Raw genomic sequence first — 18,601 nt, forward strand, 5'->3', positions numbered from 1 at the left:
ATATAGATGTGGTCTAAAACCATTATTTCGGTGAGGCACATTTATATCGTTTCAAAGTGTATATTAGGGTTATGACTTTTTTACAACCTCGTATCCCTGTATCATATTTTGATGAGCTTTTACCTAAGATTAGATGAAATCTTAATTATAAGGTGATTCGATAAAAAAAGCTCACGCACAAAAAGCTTTTAAAGTTTGTTTATATGAGCTTTTTTGAAAATGTTTTGGACTCACTTTACACACATATGCACATATGTATATAACTGTTGATAAATTTAAAATCCTGCTCGGTTTGACAATCTTGTCTTTTAACGAAACAGAATTTACAAAAAAAAAATTATTTAAAAAAATGTGTGAACTGTCAAAGTCAAAATTTTGATTTTAACGAAAAAATTGACCATTTTTTGTCCAAAAATTTGGCAAAAAAAAAAAAAAAAATAAATAAAATAAAAATCTGTCTCGCTTAAAGACAGACTTTTTGTGTATTTAATAAGTCAATTCGTTTTCGCGCTATTGTAGGCACCGGCATCAAAAATGCCATTTCGAGAAGTATGCGTTTAAAGTTTCTATTGCCCTAGACAGACGTCAGAGTTAATTTGCATTAAAAATTCCTTAATTTGAATTAATTTTTCACCCTGACAGACGATAGTTTCTGCTGAAACCGCTGTTTGTGTTCTTTTTTTGTACTCAGCAGACCATTTCATAAAGTTTGGCTAACGTTCGCCAAAATATGCCAAACAAATATACTTTCTACCATTGACTTTCTCACAACCATAAAGCAATAATAAATTTAATTTATCGCGATATATTTGAGTCTTTTTATACCCTCCACCATAGTATGGAGGGTATATTAAGTTTGTTTTTCCGTTTGTAACGCATTGAAATACTCATTTGCGACCCTATAAAGTATATATATTCTTGATCAGGGTAAAATTCTGAGTCGATCTGTGCACGTCCGTCCGTCCGTCCGTCCGTCCGTCTGTGGTAATCACTCTAGCATCCACAAAAATGGAGATAGAACGCTGAAATTTTGGGAAAATGCGTCTTTTGTTTGCAGGCAGGTTAAGTTCGATGATGGGCTATATCGGTCCACGTTTTGGTATAGCCCCCGTATAACGGTACCCCCCGATTTACGGTATTTTGCCGTTTTTAGCTACATTTTCAGACGGATTTAGCTATAATTTGACATTTAGGGTTCTTAAGTGTCAATAAACTTATATGACAAAAGTTGTGGACATAGGTCCACGTTTTGGTATAGCCCCCATATAACGGTACCCCCGATTTACGGTATTTTGACGTTTAAATTCATTCATTTCTAGACAGAATTAGCTATAATTTGATATTTAGGGTTCTTAGTGACCAAAAAACTATATATATATTCAAAAAAATTATGAACATAAGTACATGTTTTGGTATAGCCCCATATAACGGTACCTCCCGATTTTCGGTATTTTGAAATTTTTACCTACAAGTTTTAACCGAATTATCTGTAATTTGAACATTTGACATTTGAAATTCTTAGCGGTCACCACACCTCTCAACCAAAAATTATCAAGAAAGGCCGATGTATTGATAAAGCCCCCATATAAAATTACCTCCCGATTTTCAGTAATTTGATGATTTTAGCTACAATATTAAACCGAACTAGCATTAATTTGACATTTGAAGCTCTTAGTGATCACAACACCTCTCCATTAAAAATTTTCAACATAGGTCCATGTTCGGATATAGCTCCCATATAACGGTACCTCCCAATTTTTAGTAATTTGGCAAATAAAGCTACAATTTTTAACCGAACTAACTGTAATTTGACATTTGAAGGTTGTAGTGGTCACCACACATCTGCATCAACAATTTTCAACATTGCCCCAATATAACGATACTTCCCGATTTTCGGTACTTTGAGGATTTTACTTAAAATGTTTAACAAACGTAGGTCCATGTTTTGGTATAGCCCCAAAACAAACCTCCCGACTTTTCGTACCTTAGCTTTATTTTTTGGACGAACTTTCTGTAATTTTAAATTTAAAAGCCAACAAAAATTCTGAAACAAAAATTGTTCATTTAAGTTCATATTTTCGTATAGTCCACATTCCTCCGAACTAGCTGTTAATGACATTTGAAGTTCCCATGTTATGTACCGATTTTCGGTATTTTGAGGATTCTAGCTACAATTTTTAACCGAATTGGGAGTTATTTGACATTAAAGGCTCCCATCAAAAACTGTCAACATAGGTCCATGTTTTATTATAACCCCTATATAACGGTACCTCCCAATTTCTAGCCCACCAAAAATTGTAAACATACATAGTTAGATATAACATTGTTCCACAACATCCTATACGGGACAAGGGAGACTTCTCTCATATCAATGAGTGCACCCCGATTCATATTTTAGCTCAATGATATGGGACCTACTGTTTATCGCCGAGTCCGAACGGCGTGTCTTAAGACACCACTTATGGAGAAGTTTTTCAAGGCTGAAATACTCAGGAAATGTCGCCAACATTACTGAGGAGTATTTTGCCACCGTTGAAAAATGTTTGATGTTGCTTGGCCGGGGAATCGAACCCCCGACCTTCTGCGTGCAAGGCGGGCGTGCATACCATTGCACCACGGTGGCACCCAAAGTTAGATATAGGCACCATAAAAAGGACCTTCCGAAAGAAGCATTTTATGTACATTATCTGACATTTTAACGTAACCACTAAAAGTTGGGGACAGGAATGAAAACTGATTATTCCATTTTAGTTCAGAATATTTTATGGTGGAGGGTATGAAAAGTTCGGCCCGGCCGAACTTAACGCTTTTTTACTTGTTAACGTTATAAAACTGCAGCAAAACTGCAAAGAACCATTTGAAGAAGATATTATTTTCGATAGAATTGGTATGGTGGGTAATGAAATATTTGTGAAAAACGATTAGCTGCTATGCTATTCGCGAAAGACCACTACTTATTTGAAAGAAGCGTGAAAATTGCTGATATGTTTTTTTATTTTCATAAACATGGACATTTGACAAAAGACAATTGATTTTTAACAGCATTGCCATATTGAAATTACTAAATTCAATATAAACTCAGTTTAATTTTGTGCATTAAAAATGTGGATAATACCCTAGACTAGTGCCGAAAAACCATTTGTCGCTGGTTACGAAGGTTTTCGGCAATTCGCACATATACGTTCCGAACGCAAGAAAAGAGCGTGCCCGAGAGAGAGAGAATGTTTTGATTTGTTTTTGTTTTGTAGCTTGCGTGCATACAATCTTACTAACACACTGTCATAAATTGCCAATCCAGTTGGAAGTTGTCTGCTATGTGTCTTCAAAGGTGTCCCCAATCCATCGAAGACGGCTCGACGACAGCCCTTTGCGATCATCGACGACATTATGCCTGTTCGATAACTTCGCAAGTAAAAAGTACTTGTAAGTTCTTGCAACTACATGCAAGTACTTTTCATTTCTCTTTTACTGAACAAGTTTGTTATCGAACAGCATTTTGTAAAAATTTGTACAAACTTTTGAGTTATCGTACAGACCTATTTTCACACAAATGTCGCAAAACTCGTGCACGATAAGTTGAGCGACAAGGTAAGCGAAGTTGTCTTCATGGACGATATAATGAACATTAACTTCTACCAAAGCACAATACAAGACATTTTCGTTCAGAATGTCACACATCGCACATGGAAGAGTGACAAATTTGGTGACACCGCCTTGTTTAAAGACAATTTTGAAATTTTCCGTTGATGAAATGGTCATCGCAGATTCAATTTCCTACTGGGAATGTTTTGAATACATTCATATTTGTGGCTTCGCTCTTCTTGGTCGACACTGCCCTAGACAGACAGCAGCGTTAATTTGCATTAAGATCTGCATTTAATTTTAGCCTGACATACGACAGTTTCTGCCTTTACGAAACAGCTGATTGCTGTTTTGTTGTTGTTTGCACAGCAATTTGTTGTTTTCCTTGTGTCCAAGAGCATGAATATGCTCTCTCCCTCATATGAATGTGGGCTCTCTTTTACGGTATTGCCATATTGAAATACCTACATGCGCTATAAATTCAGTTTGATTTTGTACATTAATTTGAATTAAGGCTGTTAATGGAAATTAAGACTACCGTCTGTCTAGGCTATATGCTACATACAGATCGCAAAAAATTGTCCCTTTCCAATGCTCATATCTCAGTCAATTTTGCTAAGATTGATTTGAAAATTTTCCGGCATACTCTGTGCTACCTGTACTTCAAAATAAGGCAATTTTTTTTTTTTTAATTAAGTTAAGTTAAAGTTTATTACATAGTGTAATTATTTACCTGTTCAACGAAGTCCTTAACTTATAAGGTTGCAGTTCCATTTATGGTCAAGAGTTTGCAATTTTTCTCTGTTAAGTATTCCAACACCAAGTATAGCTAAAGGCTTGCTATTTTTTCTTTTTGTCATTGTAGTAGTACTTGACAAATTACAACAATCATGAAGCACTTAAATGTAAAACAAACCGAATGACAAAAAGATAAAAAGATGACACGACTAAACAGTACATTAAGAACAACTTTTAGATACTCGCTGCGACTACCCTTGGGCACTTTGGGATATTAATGAGGGTCACAAGTCACTAGCTGACAAGTCGAGATATAAAAAGAAACGGGGAATATCGAAGATGATGACGAAGAAACCTTATCCTTATATTACATTGCCGAAATAAATGTTTGTTGATTGTTTTGACCCTTACTTGTAAATTCCACACGTTTATGGTTGGTTAAAGTATGGTATCATTTCAACATCCGTACCGCTGTTGAGTCAGCAGCTACTCATTTCATTTTATCCATTTCCAATGATTTCGAATGCATTGCACTTTGCAAGTACTGTGCCAAAAAGAGGGTCCTTCTTTGTCTTCTTAAGCATGAAATTAAAGTGGTCATGAATGTCAGTAAAATTACTTGTGTCCTTTTTACTTTTCTTTTTCATTCTTCTTGTTTGATAATTTCAAGGTCAAAGATATACTTAGAGCTATTTTGTGGTAAAGAGAATGATGTAAGGCTTGAAATGAAAATACATAGAGGGAGATTTGTAACGGCTCTCAATTACAGAATGTATTTTCATTGTATAACAAGACATGTTTTTTTTGCTTTGGTTTGCAATCAAAGAAAAGTAGGGACCAGAATACAAACCGTAAGCTTAATGTAATTTATTGAGCTGTAAATAACTACGTGGTATGGTTAAATAACCCATCGGCATGGGAAAATGGAAAATAACAAAGCATTTCACCTGGCTGACAAAACAGTTTCACTTACCTTGAAGGTAGCTTGCAAATTGTAAGCTCTTACAGGTACAAGGACACACATTTCGACATTAATGCCTACACAAGTTATTTTCATTTTATTAAGCAAAATTGAAGCAATTCATTTTTAATAGACCATAAAATTCAACAAAAAGGTTTTAAAAATTGTTCATAAAAACGTAAAAATTTTAATTTCAACACAAATGAATAAGCCATGTGCTCTTTAACTATTCCATGTGTATGTAATGGTTACGTACCTGATTTCCTTAGGTTGTTGCCTTGTCCTAACTGTCATGTACAATTGGCACAAGCTAAAGATTTCTTTAGGAACTTAATTTAAGTTTACATCAACAACTTAAAGTGGTACTTATGTGCGTTCGTGTTGTACATGATGGCCAAAGAATAAGAAGAACGTGCAACAGCAACGTGTACTGTCAAGTATGTGAGGGAGATAGATACTCACATGTTGCCGACCTATAGTGAATAAGAAATGTAGTTTATCTAAGACGATTCGCATTCAAATTCATGATAACTACTACCAAACGCCTGTTACTGTAGGAAATTATTGCATGACAAATGTGAATTAAAAAGTTTGGTAGTAGTTTGATCGAATTTGAATTCGAATCGTCTTAGTGAAACAGTCGATTTATGTTTTACCCTCCGTATTATTTGGAAAGGAAATGCAGATTAATCGCAGTTTTGTTATTTCAAATTTGAGAAGCAATAGGCTTGTTAAAGTTGGAGGTAGTTAAATTAATTTGCTTTTAGAAAAGCCACAGTAGACTATAATTTTGGATATCGCCACATATCATTAGATTTCTACTTCCCCATTTCCTTTCGCTTTTCTGTGGAATTGAAAAATGCAATAAATATTATTTGTCGTGGTCTTAAAAAATAAGAGAAATATTGTGGAAATCGGATAAGAACGTTGGCAAATCATTATTCTCTCATAAATGTTCAATATTCATAATAAAAAACAAGTAAGAGATGGCTATAGTCGGACGATGCCGACCATGTGATACCCTACACCACTAGTTTTCACAGAATTTGTTTTTATGATTGCGACAAATTTTAGCCGTCGGCTCATACATACATAATTTGATTATGTATATTATACCAGAGATGTAGCACATAAATACAACGTCATTATAGGAAAATAAGAAAATCTTGAAATCCTAAAAATAACTAAAAATGTGAACTTTGACCCCGATTTATTTAAAAATTTGTCCAGCTATTTTTTCTTGTTTTGTTTTTTTTTGAGATTTTTCTAATCTATTAACATTGCTGTTTCAGAATCCGCAACAACTTCCCAGGTGTAAGCGGTTATCATTTGAAGGTAATTAAGGCGCATCGTGGATGACATTTTTTTATAAGGAGGCGATATTTTCAGTGCATTGCACAGTGTCCAATTTTACGAAAAACGTAGCCAAAACTCTAAAAATTAATGGATTTTGACCTTACCTTGGGTCGCTGGTTTCTGGTTTCATTTTTAAAAGGATCTTTTTGGTCCCTCCTCCTATAAAATGTGATCGTATCAGGTCAAAATATTCTACCTAAACTCCAGAAATATGCAAAATTAAAAGCACATTTTATGGTTAAGTTCGTGCTTCATGTGAGTTTTGGCAAAATTGTCATGCAAGACATCATTTTAGAAGAATGGCAATCAAGACAAAAATGTTCTCCGCTAAATTTCATTATATGTCACCAAGGAAATGTTATCTCTATTTGTATTATATACCAAGGAAATATCAATTTTGCAAAAAAAAAAAAAACAAAAACCAGAAACTAAAATAGGGGTGCAATATTCTACAATTTCTACAGTTTTGGAAATATTTGAGTTAAGATTACTTGGAATCCTTGCACTTTAGGTATATGGTGTCTTTCGCATCTTTACTAACAAGAATGCGGACTATTTTATTTTTCTTAAAAGAATTAGCCCTCGTGCTAGTCACAAAAGGGGTCTTTTTGGCCCCTTCTTCCACAAATCTTTAAAATCTCCTATAAAATGTGATCGTATCAGATAAATATATTTTAGAAATTTGTTCGCCATAAAATTTTACTATAGGTCAAAACTGTAAACTTCACCTAAACCCCAGGAAATTACCCTATGCTATATTCTGACAAGGGTACCACCGTGTTGCAATGGTATGCACACTAGGCCGGGGCGATTTGTATGGAAGGAAAAAAGTGTTATCGGGCGCCTGGAGTTTCTGATTCTTGGGATTGTACTGAGCAAAAAAGTCAACTAGATCATATGTCTGCGGTGAAAATCGAGCCCCCGGATTTTGACTTGAAGTTTTTTTCAAGGATTTTTGGATACTTTGGCATACTTTTATACTTTTATGTCCTTTTCGTCCTTTATTTTTTGAACCGTAGTAAAAGTACCAGAAGACGAGATTTTACAGCATCCAAATATTCTATTCTGATGTTGATATCAGAATAACCGGTTCAAAAATTTAGATAACCGGATCTATCCTTCAATAAAATTTGTTATTAACGTGTTCGTCATTACAAGAGCTATTTATGGTAAGTATTTCAAAAGCACCACATACCAATAACGAATATACATAAAAACAAAGCATAGTTTTTTGAACAAAAACCGGGTAAATGTCAAAAAGGACCATGAAAACGGGGAAATATCGATTGGTCATCAATGCGAACCGTACTTAAAATCTTCTGAACAACATTTTTGTAGAATATTTGGATGCTGTAAAATCTCGTCTTCTGATACTTTTACTACGGTTCAAAAAATAAAGGACGAAAAGGACATAAAAGGAATGGAGTTAGAGGGATGAAATATTCTACAAAAAGATTCGCCATTCGATTTGACTGAAGACATGTAATATCAAAATGAAGCTACAAAAACGCTTTAGTGAGATATAAAGCTATTTTCTCACAAATGAAGGGGCCAAAATTAAACCATTAATCACGCAATATCTCGGAAACTTGATCTATGGTGAAAATTTCCTTTAGGGTTCTTAGTACACTCACCGAGGGCTTTCATCTTCAAAAGGGATTTTTCACCCACTGAATTTGAGTCCCATTTTGTAGCACAGTGTCATTTATCGGTATTTTCCGAAAAATGTGCACTTTCTCGAGGCCATAACTGCATGAAGTAGCGTGCCATTGCTTTTGCGATGTACTAGAGAGTTCTTTATTATTGTCTTGGCTACAATTGTTGTCTTTGTGTTGGATAGAAAATCTCAGTGGTTTGGTTGATATATGCCAAAGTATCCAAAAATCCTTGAAAAAAACTTCAAGTCAAAATCCGGGGGCTCGATTTTCACCGCAGACATATGGTCTAGTTGACTTTTTTGCTCAGTACAATCCCAAGAATCAGAAACTGCAGGCGCCCGTGGTGGTGTTCAAATCGCCCCACTCTAATGCACACCCACCTTGCACACATAAGGTCGTGGATTCGATTCCCCGACCAGGCAACATCAAAACACTTTCAACGGTGGCAAAATACCCCTCAGTAAAACTTCTCTACAAAAGTGGCCATTGGCCAAAAATAAAAAAATGAATGTCAAAATTTTGGTACAATATGTGGCAATACTGACAGCGATGACATGGACCTTTTTAAATATATATTAGTTTTTGTTTCATTCGAACGCGATCTTCTTAAGAATAGCTTCCAAAGTTGAAACATTTGACCAATATTTTTTGTTGTGAGTACAACCCATATTTTAAATGCAAATAAATATGTTCAAAATATCGCGAAACTAATACGTATAGCAAAATATTATAGTGGATTTTCATTAAAAAATAGTGTTTTAGCGTGTTGTGTAATTCTAGTTAGCTGCACATTTTCTTAGTGTATTTTGTAATACCAATTCGATCATATAGGTACTTTAATTTGACCTAAGATTTTAGTCTTGATACCCACCAGTGCCCACCTCGGGAATAATTTTCCAAAGTAGGTCATGGGTTTAAGATTATTCAGTATTAAAATCAGCTGCCATGTAGTGCCAGACTATAAATGGTGGGTCGCTGACTAAAGCTGCCCTAGGATAGGGTTTCTATGGATATATTAGCGTATAACTCTGTTATCTGACCACTTACATTAACATTATTGGCATCAGTGGCAAGATGAAGAAATCTTCTTCCAAATTTATCTTACCTTGGCGGTACGTGCCTTCCAGGAAGAACGCTATAAGATCTATATTAAAATTTTTACCAATTTTCAGACAAACATGTTGAATTTTTTAATCCACTAAATTGGTTGGATTTTATGTTGTTTTTTTTTTTGGATATTGTTTTGTTTCTTCAAGCCTATTTTTGCATCATAAGATAATCGGGACCTTTGTTCATGTCATTTTCTATTAACAGCATAAAACAATTCTTACCGTATACCCCCTCCAGAGGGGAAAGAGGGGAGAATATTACGCTCGTGGTTTCTTAAAACACTCTTTCCAGCATCACAAAGCTGTAACTGGCGCATTGGCTTGATTTTTACACTCTAAATATTTTTGGCCACATTCTCCATACAAGTGTGGATCTCCATACAAGTGTGCGACGTTCGGACTCGATAAACTGTAGGTCCCATATCATTGAGCTAATATGAATCGGGGTGCACTCATTGATATGAAAGAAGTCTCCATGTCCTTCACAGGATGTTTGTGGAACAATTATTATTATATTCTGACAAGACAAAATATTACATAAAAACGAAAAGTTAAAATATGTGCAGGATGTTTCGATGGAAATTAGTAAAAACTGACCCCTTTTTATGAAATGACAAGGTACACAGCCTAACTCGATCTTACTCACAATTATTTTCATCATTTATTGTGAAAATTTAGCTTCGCATAAGAAAAAACCAGTAAGGAAAGGATCAAAGTCGGGCGGGGCCGACTATATGATACCCTACACCACTGTGAATATGTAAAATATAAATCGGAGCTATATCCAGATCTAAACCGATTTTGATATAATTTGGCACATTTATTTCCAGACCGAATTCAGTCACACATTCCAAATATCATTGAAATCCGACTTATATAGCGTGTTTGGAGCAGCAAATACGCGAAATCGGCCGAAAATATATATGGGTGCTATATCCAAATCTGAACCGATTTCGATATAATTTGGCACATTTATTTCTAGATTGAATTCAGTCACACATTCCAAATTTCATCGAAATCGGAAATATATAGCGTGTTTGGTACAGAAAATACGTGAAATCGGCCGAAAATATATATGGGAGCTATATCCAAATCTGAACCGATTTCTATATAATTTGGCACACTTATTTCTATACCAAATTCAGTCAAACATTCAAAATTTCATTAAAATCGGACGTATATAGCGTGATTGGTACATCGCATACGTGAAATCGGGCGAACATATATATGGGCGCAATATCCAAATCTGAACCGATTTCGATATAATTTGGCACATTTATTTCTAGACTGAATTCAGTCACACATTCCAAATTTCATCGAAATCGGAAATATATAGCGTGTTTGGTACAGAAAATACGTGAAATCGGCCGAAAATATATATGGGAGCTATATCCAAATCTGAACCGATTTCTATATAATTTGGCACACTTATTTCTATACCAAATTCAGTCACACATTCCAAATTTTATCGAAATCGGACATATATAGCGTGTGTGTTACAGAAAATACGTGAAATCGGCCGAAAATATATATGGGGGCTATACCAAAACTTGGACCGATATAGCCCATCTTCGAACTTGATCTTCCGACGGCTAAAAAAATGGTATTCCCCAATTTTCAGCGAAATCGGTCAACAAATGCGACCTGTATGTTGCGAACGGACGGACGGACGGACGGACATGCATAAATCGACTCAGAAAGTGATTCTATGTATATCCCTAGAAGGAACTATGGGTCTATCTCGCTTCCTTTTGTATGTTACATACAAATGCACTAACACATAATACCCCTTACCACATAGTGGTGTAGGGTATAAAAACGTTGACTTTTCTCCACATAAGCTTTTTGCTTATTCCGACTGCTGAATATTATCCGACCATCACTAAACTTAATAGGTTTCTTCCTCTGTGGGACTCACATCAAATCCCAAAAAATTCTTGACGATCCGATCAAAATTGCGACCTGTAGCGTGATTACAAAAAAGTCGGAAAAAGGGACGAATTACCGACTATTGCAATCTCTGTTATTTGACCACCTACGCCTACGGTCTACTTTACATCGTTGTAAAGGTGATATTTTCTACTTTCCTTGTCAGGTTTTGCTTTTGATATACCTCTTAAAGAAACAGAGCTATTGGCATTGAAATAAAACGTTGAGCTTTTCTCCAAATAAATTTTTGCCAATTCCGACCTCTGAATATTATCCGGACATCATCAAGCTCAATAGGCTTCTTTCACTGTGGAAGAAGCTTCCACTCCCAAAATTTCGTGACGATCCGATCAAAGTTGCGACCGGTAGCGCGATTTCGAAAAAAATGGGATGTATTACCGACTATTGCTATATCTCCTTTATTTAGCCACCTACGCCAACCTCCGTTGCATCATTGTAAAAGTGGGATATTCTACTTTCATAGTCAGGCTTTGCTTTTGGAAGCTCCCCAACCAAAGCTGTGATATTCGTCATTATAACTCAAATCGCAAAAATGAAAAGTTGGGTTGTATTAGCGACTATTGCGATAGCTTCGTTGTTTGACCATCTACGACAACCACCTATACATCGTAAGTGTAAAGGTGATATTTTCCACTTTCATTAGCAGGTTTTGCGTTTGATATACCCATTATAGATGCGGAGATATTTGCTTTGAAATAAAACGTTGACTTTTCCCAAAAAAAAGTTTTTTGCCCATTCCGACCCCTGAATATTATCCGGTCCCATACGGGACCCTCATCAACACCCAAAATTTGCTGACGATCCGATCAAAATTGCGACCTGTAGCGTGATTACAACGTATAGATGGACAGACGGTCTGATGGAAGGATACACATAGCCATATCGACTCAGCTCGTCGAGACATTCATTTTGGTATATATATGGTAATATTCAAAAAAGTTTTTCAATCGTTGAAGTTGAGGTTCACCATTTAATAAGTCGCGAACTGTTAATATATTTTATAAAATATGAATATATTTATATTAATTGAAGTGTTTTAGCCACGATCTCATAGTATGGACCATAACAAATAATTTTCGTGGAAGCTGCGTTGGTGGTAATATAAAAAAATGGGAAAAATGTGTTGAAGTTAACAAGTTTTTTGTGCTCTTTTTTGATTTCTGGCCAAACCACGCAAAATTCGAACCTGTGCCCAAAGAAAGAACTAAAGAATACCTCTTGGGCAACATGGTTCTAGTATATGATATAGTGTATGTATATACACGGCATCCCCCTAAAATCGATGCTGACATTTTGAAGTTTTGAAAACTGGGTTTTTCGAATTTTTCTTATAAATAGTGGGTGCAACTAGATAATAATCCAAACTAGTTTATAGGATTGTAGAACTCGCGATTCCACGTCGTTCGATGTATATCTCATGAGTGTGCTCCGTATAGCTTCCTAGTAATAGGAGCCCAAAGGCGAAAATTTGGTGCGTAAATTTTCTGAAAAAACCTATTTTTTGGCTTTAAAATTTACAACTGTCGTACTGGTACCCCTGAACCCCGCGTGATTTTAGTTTTTTTACGTGACGGATGTAATGAGCTCTTCCGCGGTCGAATCCATCCACTAAAACGCCGGATATAGATACCTTGAAAGTAGGAAAATCTACAAAAATATATTTTGACAATTCCGCGAATTGAACCGCGATTTTCTTTGATTTTTTTTGCATAAATGTAATCCTTTATACGCGATTATAATATTTGCCAAAAAGGTGTGTCACAAATTACAAAGATTCAGGAGTAATATCCCTATTTATCCCAAAATAAAATGCGGTGGCACATCCGCAGTTCTTGACGAATCTGTCTAAAATAATTTATATTGACGTATTTTTAATAGGCGGCCATTGAAATCGGATGCACCTTATAATCATATGCATATCGCGTAATTTTTGCCCACTTGAAGGTTTTTTGAATAGTAAGATGCAACTGATGGCACACTTTGGCCGCTGAATAAAACATGGGAAAATCCATGCATATTGATAGACATGGCCTCCCTGTATCCGAAAAGCACATGCACCTCAACCGATTTAAACCAATTCGCGAATTATACGGTTTTTAACTTCTATGTTATTTCTTTGATTGTAATTTCAATATTACTCTCTACTTCTTATTTCTATTGCTTATCACAGAAAGCAAATATACTTTCACGATGACTAATTACTTTTCTCGTAGAAGTTTAAGCAAAATACTTCAGGATTTGGATCGAAATTTAGCGAAATAATAGAATAACTCCCAACATTTATTTTTCAAATTTTTCGAATTTAACCAAAAATATATTTTTGAAATAACTTCCAACAATAAGTTTCCGTTCTTTGTTGTTGCTGTAATATGCAAGTTATAAGCGCGATCTTTATAATTTTGGTCTCACATTTTTCTACGCGTTGTCTAGATTCTGTACGTATTTTTAAATTATTTTTTTAGCGAATTTTTGGACTCTGATTTAGAATAAATAAAATTTATTCCAAGATTTCTTCAATATTTTTTGATTTTCCGCGAAAATAAAAATAAATTTAGCAACTATTTTAGAGTCTACGGATAGATATCAAATTCTGCTAACGATTCATATATACATGTTCTTATTACAACACAATAGGAATTTTTAAATATTTTTTCTTTACAAGAGAGTAAAACCGCATATAACTTTTGAGTCCAGCATCCACTTTTGTGAACTCGAAGAGATTTGAAACCCATATAGTGGTATAGGGTATAAACAGTTGTTTATTTTTGATATTATCATAGTTTTGTAAACAAAAAAAAAAAGACACAAAAAAAACACCAAATAGGGTCACTTTTACCTGCTTTTTTACCCTCTTATTAAACAGGAAACTTATGTATTTTTTCATAACTACACGCGATGTGATCCAATATTTGACCCTACATATATGTAGTGTAAATTGATATTTTTTTTTTTTGATTTTTGGCCAGATTTTTCGGAAAATTGGACACTGTACATTGTTCCAATTCGAACTTCTTCATCTGAAAAATGGTAAAACTTACGAAAATATAGTAAATGTCAATCTTCTAGAGAATTGTCACAGCTACAATATTTGCTCTAATCAGAATTTAATATGACTTGCAATTTCCAAGCAAAATCGTGAAAACCAAAAAACCCCGTAAATTGTGAGCTTTCATCGCGATACATTAAAAAGCGCTACGGCTTTTTTTGTTTTTTTTTTATTCTTCAGAATCTACAAAAACTTCCCATCTGCAAGCACCTTCCATTTAAAGTTGGTTCAGGCGCAGTTCCAAAATGTTCATCCTTTTTACTATAATTTTCAGTTTGATTTAAAAAATTAAATTTTTCATCTTGTTTCTTTCTATAAAAAATATTATACCGACTTTGTTGTTATTCTTAGTTGTCGCGTATTTTTATGCTGTCGTATTGCCTTGTTGGGTTTTTTCATCTGCATTATATAAAAAGCAAAAAAGTGAAAACACAAAGAAGTGAAAATTTAACACAATTTTGCTTTTAGCCATGCTGCTTTTTACCACTTTACATACTAATGTAATGAAACAACAACAACAAGTACATATTTTAAAATGTACTTCACTTAATTTCGCTTGTAATTACTTGGCTACAGCTATTTTACAATAACTGTGTTGTGGGTGTCCTTTGGATGTTTTGGCACAACGGTATATTCCATTTGTTGTTTGTTGTTGTCTAAATTTAAATAAGGTTTATTATGGCAAAATTTTAGTAAAACTAAAAACAAATCTTGTGGCAACCTTTGTGGTCTTCTCTAAATTCCAACTAAAATTATTTTCTGCTTCTTCTCAATAAATTTTTCCTTCTCCATGTGTGTAAACATTCGTTTCTTTTATATTGGTTTCTTAGGATCGTCTATAAACCACAACCAATGCTGAGGTATGTCATAGATCATTTCAGGTTATGTGCTAAGGATTTTTAAAACGTTTTTCTATGTAATTTGTTCCTTTGTATTTGTTATTTTTGTATTTTATTAAATTGTGTCAACCGGATATTATTGCATGCAAGAAGTGCATGTCGTTAATTGCAATTCATCAATTTGCTTTGTAAAAACAACAATTAGGGTGTGGCTGGATTTTATAAATGTGTGTGTGTAAGTAAGGATAAAAGTATATATGCATGTGAGGGAATGACGGTGACCTGGTGCCCTAGACTGTCTATATGCTTCCACGTATGGCTTTACAGTGTAAAAAAGTTTTATGATAATCACAAAGTGAAAGTGGTTATAGTACAATAAGTGCTGCAGTAACATTTATTGGAAGTGTCAGATGCAGGGTTTCCAAACAATTAACTTATTTTATATTTAGACAATAACTTATTGCACCATGTTTTATGGCCAATGCTTCATAAAAGTTATATTTACAGTGTTTTATTTAACTTGCTTTGGTCCGTTTAGTTCAAATCTGGTAACTCATTTTTAACACAGTTGCGGTTGACCAATCGAACTGAAACTTTGCACACTTTTCAGATGTAAATGATAATACATGAATATGGAATCAAAACCAATATTGCATCATTTAATAGTGTTTTAACGGTATTTTATTTAAATTGCATTTCAAATCTGGTAACTCAATTTTGACACAGTTGCAGTTGACCAATCGGACTAAAACTTTGCACACTTTCCAAATTTGGATGACAATACATGAATATGAAATCAAAACCAATATTAGTCCATATTTACCATTTTTACAGTGTTTTACGCTGTTTTATTTAAATTGTATTTCATGAATTGTATTTACATGAATATGAATTTAAAACAAAGATTGGTCCATTTTACAGTGTTTTATTTAACATGCATTTCAAATCTGGTAACTCAATTTTGACACAGTTGCAGTTGACCAATCGAACTGAAACTTTGCATATTTCAGTTTTGAATGACAATACATGAATATGGGCCCAATTTTTCCTACAGCCCCAATATAGCCGTACCACCCGATTTCAGGTATTTTGAGGATTTTATCTTCATTTTTGCCCGAAGTAGCTGTCATTTGGCATTTGGGATTTCTAATGATACAGTCATTTCTCCAACAAAAATTGTGAACATAGGTCCTGGTTTTGGTATAGCCCCCTTATAGCGGCACTACCCGATTTCAAGTATTATGAGGATTTAATCTTCATTTTGAGGCCGAATTGGCTGTAACTTGGCATTTGGAGTCCCCAATAGTACAGAAACTTCTCTACCAAAAATTGTTGACATAGGTCCAGGTTTTGATATAGTCCCCATATAGTGGTACCACCCGATTTCCAGTGTTTTAAGGATTTTATCTCCATTTTTAGCCAGAATTGGCTGTAACTTGGCATTTGGAGTCCCCAATGGTACAGAAACTTCCCCACCAAAAATTCTGGACATAAGTCCAGGTTTTGGTATAGCCTTTATATAACGGTACTACACGATTTCAGGCATTTATTTATCTAAATTTTCGGCCTAAATTGACTTTAATTTTGTTCTCAGTGGTCAAAAATGTATTTACTAAAAAGTTAAAAATAAAATATATTTATAATAAAAATAGGTAAAAAAACTTTTTAAGTTAAACGGTTTTATGTTAAACATACATTGCAATGTTTAAGACAAATGTACTAAAAACCAAAAAATAATAAAATAGATACAGTCGTGGGAATTATAAACATATGCATAGACTAGACTAGAATAAAACCGTGGGGCACGTCAATTGTCTACAATCGTTGATTAAAATGTTTGTTTTGTAATGTTACACTATAATTAGGCAGTTGTTCAACCTACAACGATGGACGTGTGATAAGTAGGGCTAGAATGTGGAAACAAGCTAGCAAGCTCGATTATATGCGAGTTTTAGGGTTTCATAGTGGTGAGCGAGTAGTACTTTGTCGATTAAAGACAAACTACGAGCAGTGAAACGCTTCCTCGCCAGGCAGCAGTGTGAATGTCCAACGATAAACTAGTTGAAACATCTCTTTTATTTACATGGAGTGTATAACTATTGGAATTTCCATGAGCAAGAAATAGTAAGTAATTTCCTCACCGTCTGCGGGCCAACTGTCTAACGACGAATTAAACGATTCTTCTATCGCACATTAAGTCGATAATTTGTAGACAATTGACGTGCCCCACGGTTTTATTTTAGTCTAGTCTATGCATATGTTTATAATTCCCACGACTGTATCTATTTTATTATTTTTTGGTTTTTAGTACATTTATCTTAAACATTGCAATGTATCTTTAACATAAAACCGTTTAACTTAAAAAGTTTTTTTACCTATTTTTATTTTCTAGATTTTAGTTTTTATTTCGCATTCTGTTTAATTCATTTAGTGCTTCATTATTGCAAGGTTTCTTGCCCGTTAGTTTATTGTAGTCCAACTCCTCTATACGTAGTCCCTGCAAAGATCTTACTCTACTAAGAGCCACGTAGGCTTGACCTTCTTCAAACAGTTTCGCACCTAAGTATACGACTGCGTGATCCACAGTGCTGCCCTGCATTTTATGTATAGTAGAAGCCCATGATAGTATTAAAGGCCACATTCTTCGTTCAGCCGTCCCGTAATTGTACTTAGCTGGAAACTGTATGGCTTTCGGGTGTATAAGATGTACTGTATAGTGCACTGTATTCTTCTTGTCAAGCCCTTTTATTTGATACCCATATTGGTGGGATTGATAAAAAATTGTTATCAGCCATTTGGTAGCGGCGGCCATCTTAGATTTCAATTTTGCATAGTAAATTGTATTCTACTTGTTGAGACCTTTCACTTGATACCCATGTTGATGGGATTGATAAAACCTAAGTTATCCGCCATTTTGTAGAGGCCGCCATCTTGGATTTTAATTTTATATAGTACATTGTATTCTACTGGTTGAGCACTTTCATTTGACACCCATATTGATGGGATTGATAAAACCTACGTTATCCGCCATTTTGTAGCGGCCGCCATCTTGGATTTCAATTTTTTATAGTATATTGTTGTTGAGCTTGTTGAGCTCTTTTATTTGATACCCATATTGATGGGATTGATAAAACCTACGTTATCCGCCATTTTGTAGCGGCCGCCATCTTGAATTTATAATGATAATGAATAAATATAATTGTATTGTCACCAAAATCCAAAGTGTATACAAAATTTCAGATTAATCGGTTGACAGGAAGAGGGTGAAATTTTAATTACTAAATTTGACCCAAGAATAAATAATAAATAAAACAAACGGGGTGAGCTAAATAAAACCATTTAAAAAAATCAAGTTGCAGTGT

At 34.6% G+C, this 18,601-nt stretch overlaps 1 protein-coding gene across 20 annotated transcripts in view; it reads left to right on the forward strand.

The window, feature by feature from the left end:
• The window catches only part of MYPT-75D (Myosin phosphatase targeting subunit 75D), a 310,043-nt gene that overhangs the window by 265,138 nt on the left and 26,304 nt on the right, over positions 1-18,601 (forward strand). For 2 of the 20 annotated variants that reach the window (XM_073984763.1, XM_073984776.1), the window contains exon 4: positions 6,574-6,616. The exons of the other annotated variants lie outside the window; for them this stretch is intronic. The gene's annotated coding sequence lies outside the window, so the exon portion shown is untranslated. The remainder of the gene's footprint in view (positions 1-6,573; positions 6,617-18,601) is intronic. 20 annotated transcript variants of the gene reach the window in all.

This window comes from Musca autumnalis, unplaced genomic scaffold (assembly GCF_047663935.1).
Source record: "Musca autumnalis isolate F117 unplaced genomic scaffold, ASM4766393v1 scaffold_4, whole genome shotgun sequence".
NCBI lineage: Eukaryota > Metazoa > Arthropoda > Insecta > Diptera > Muscidae > Musca > Musca autumnalis.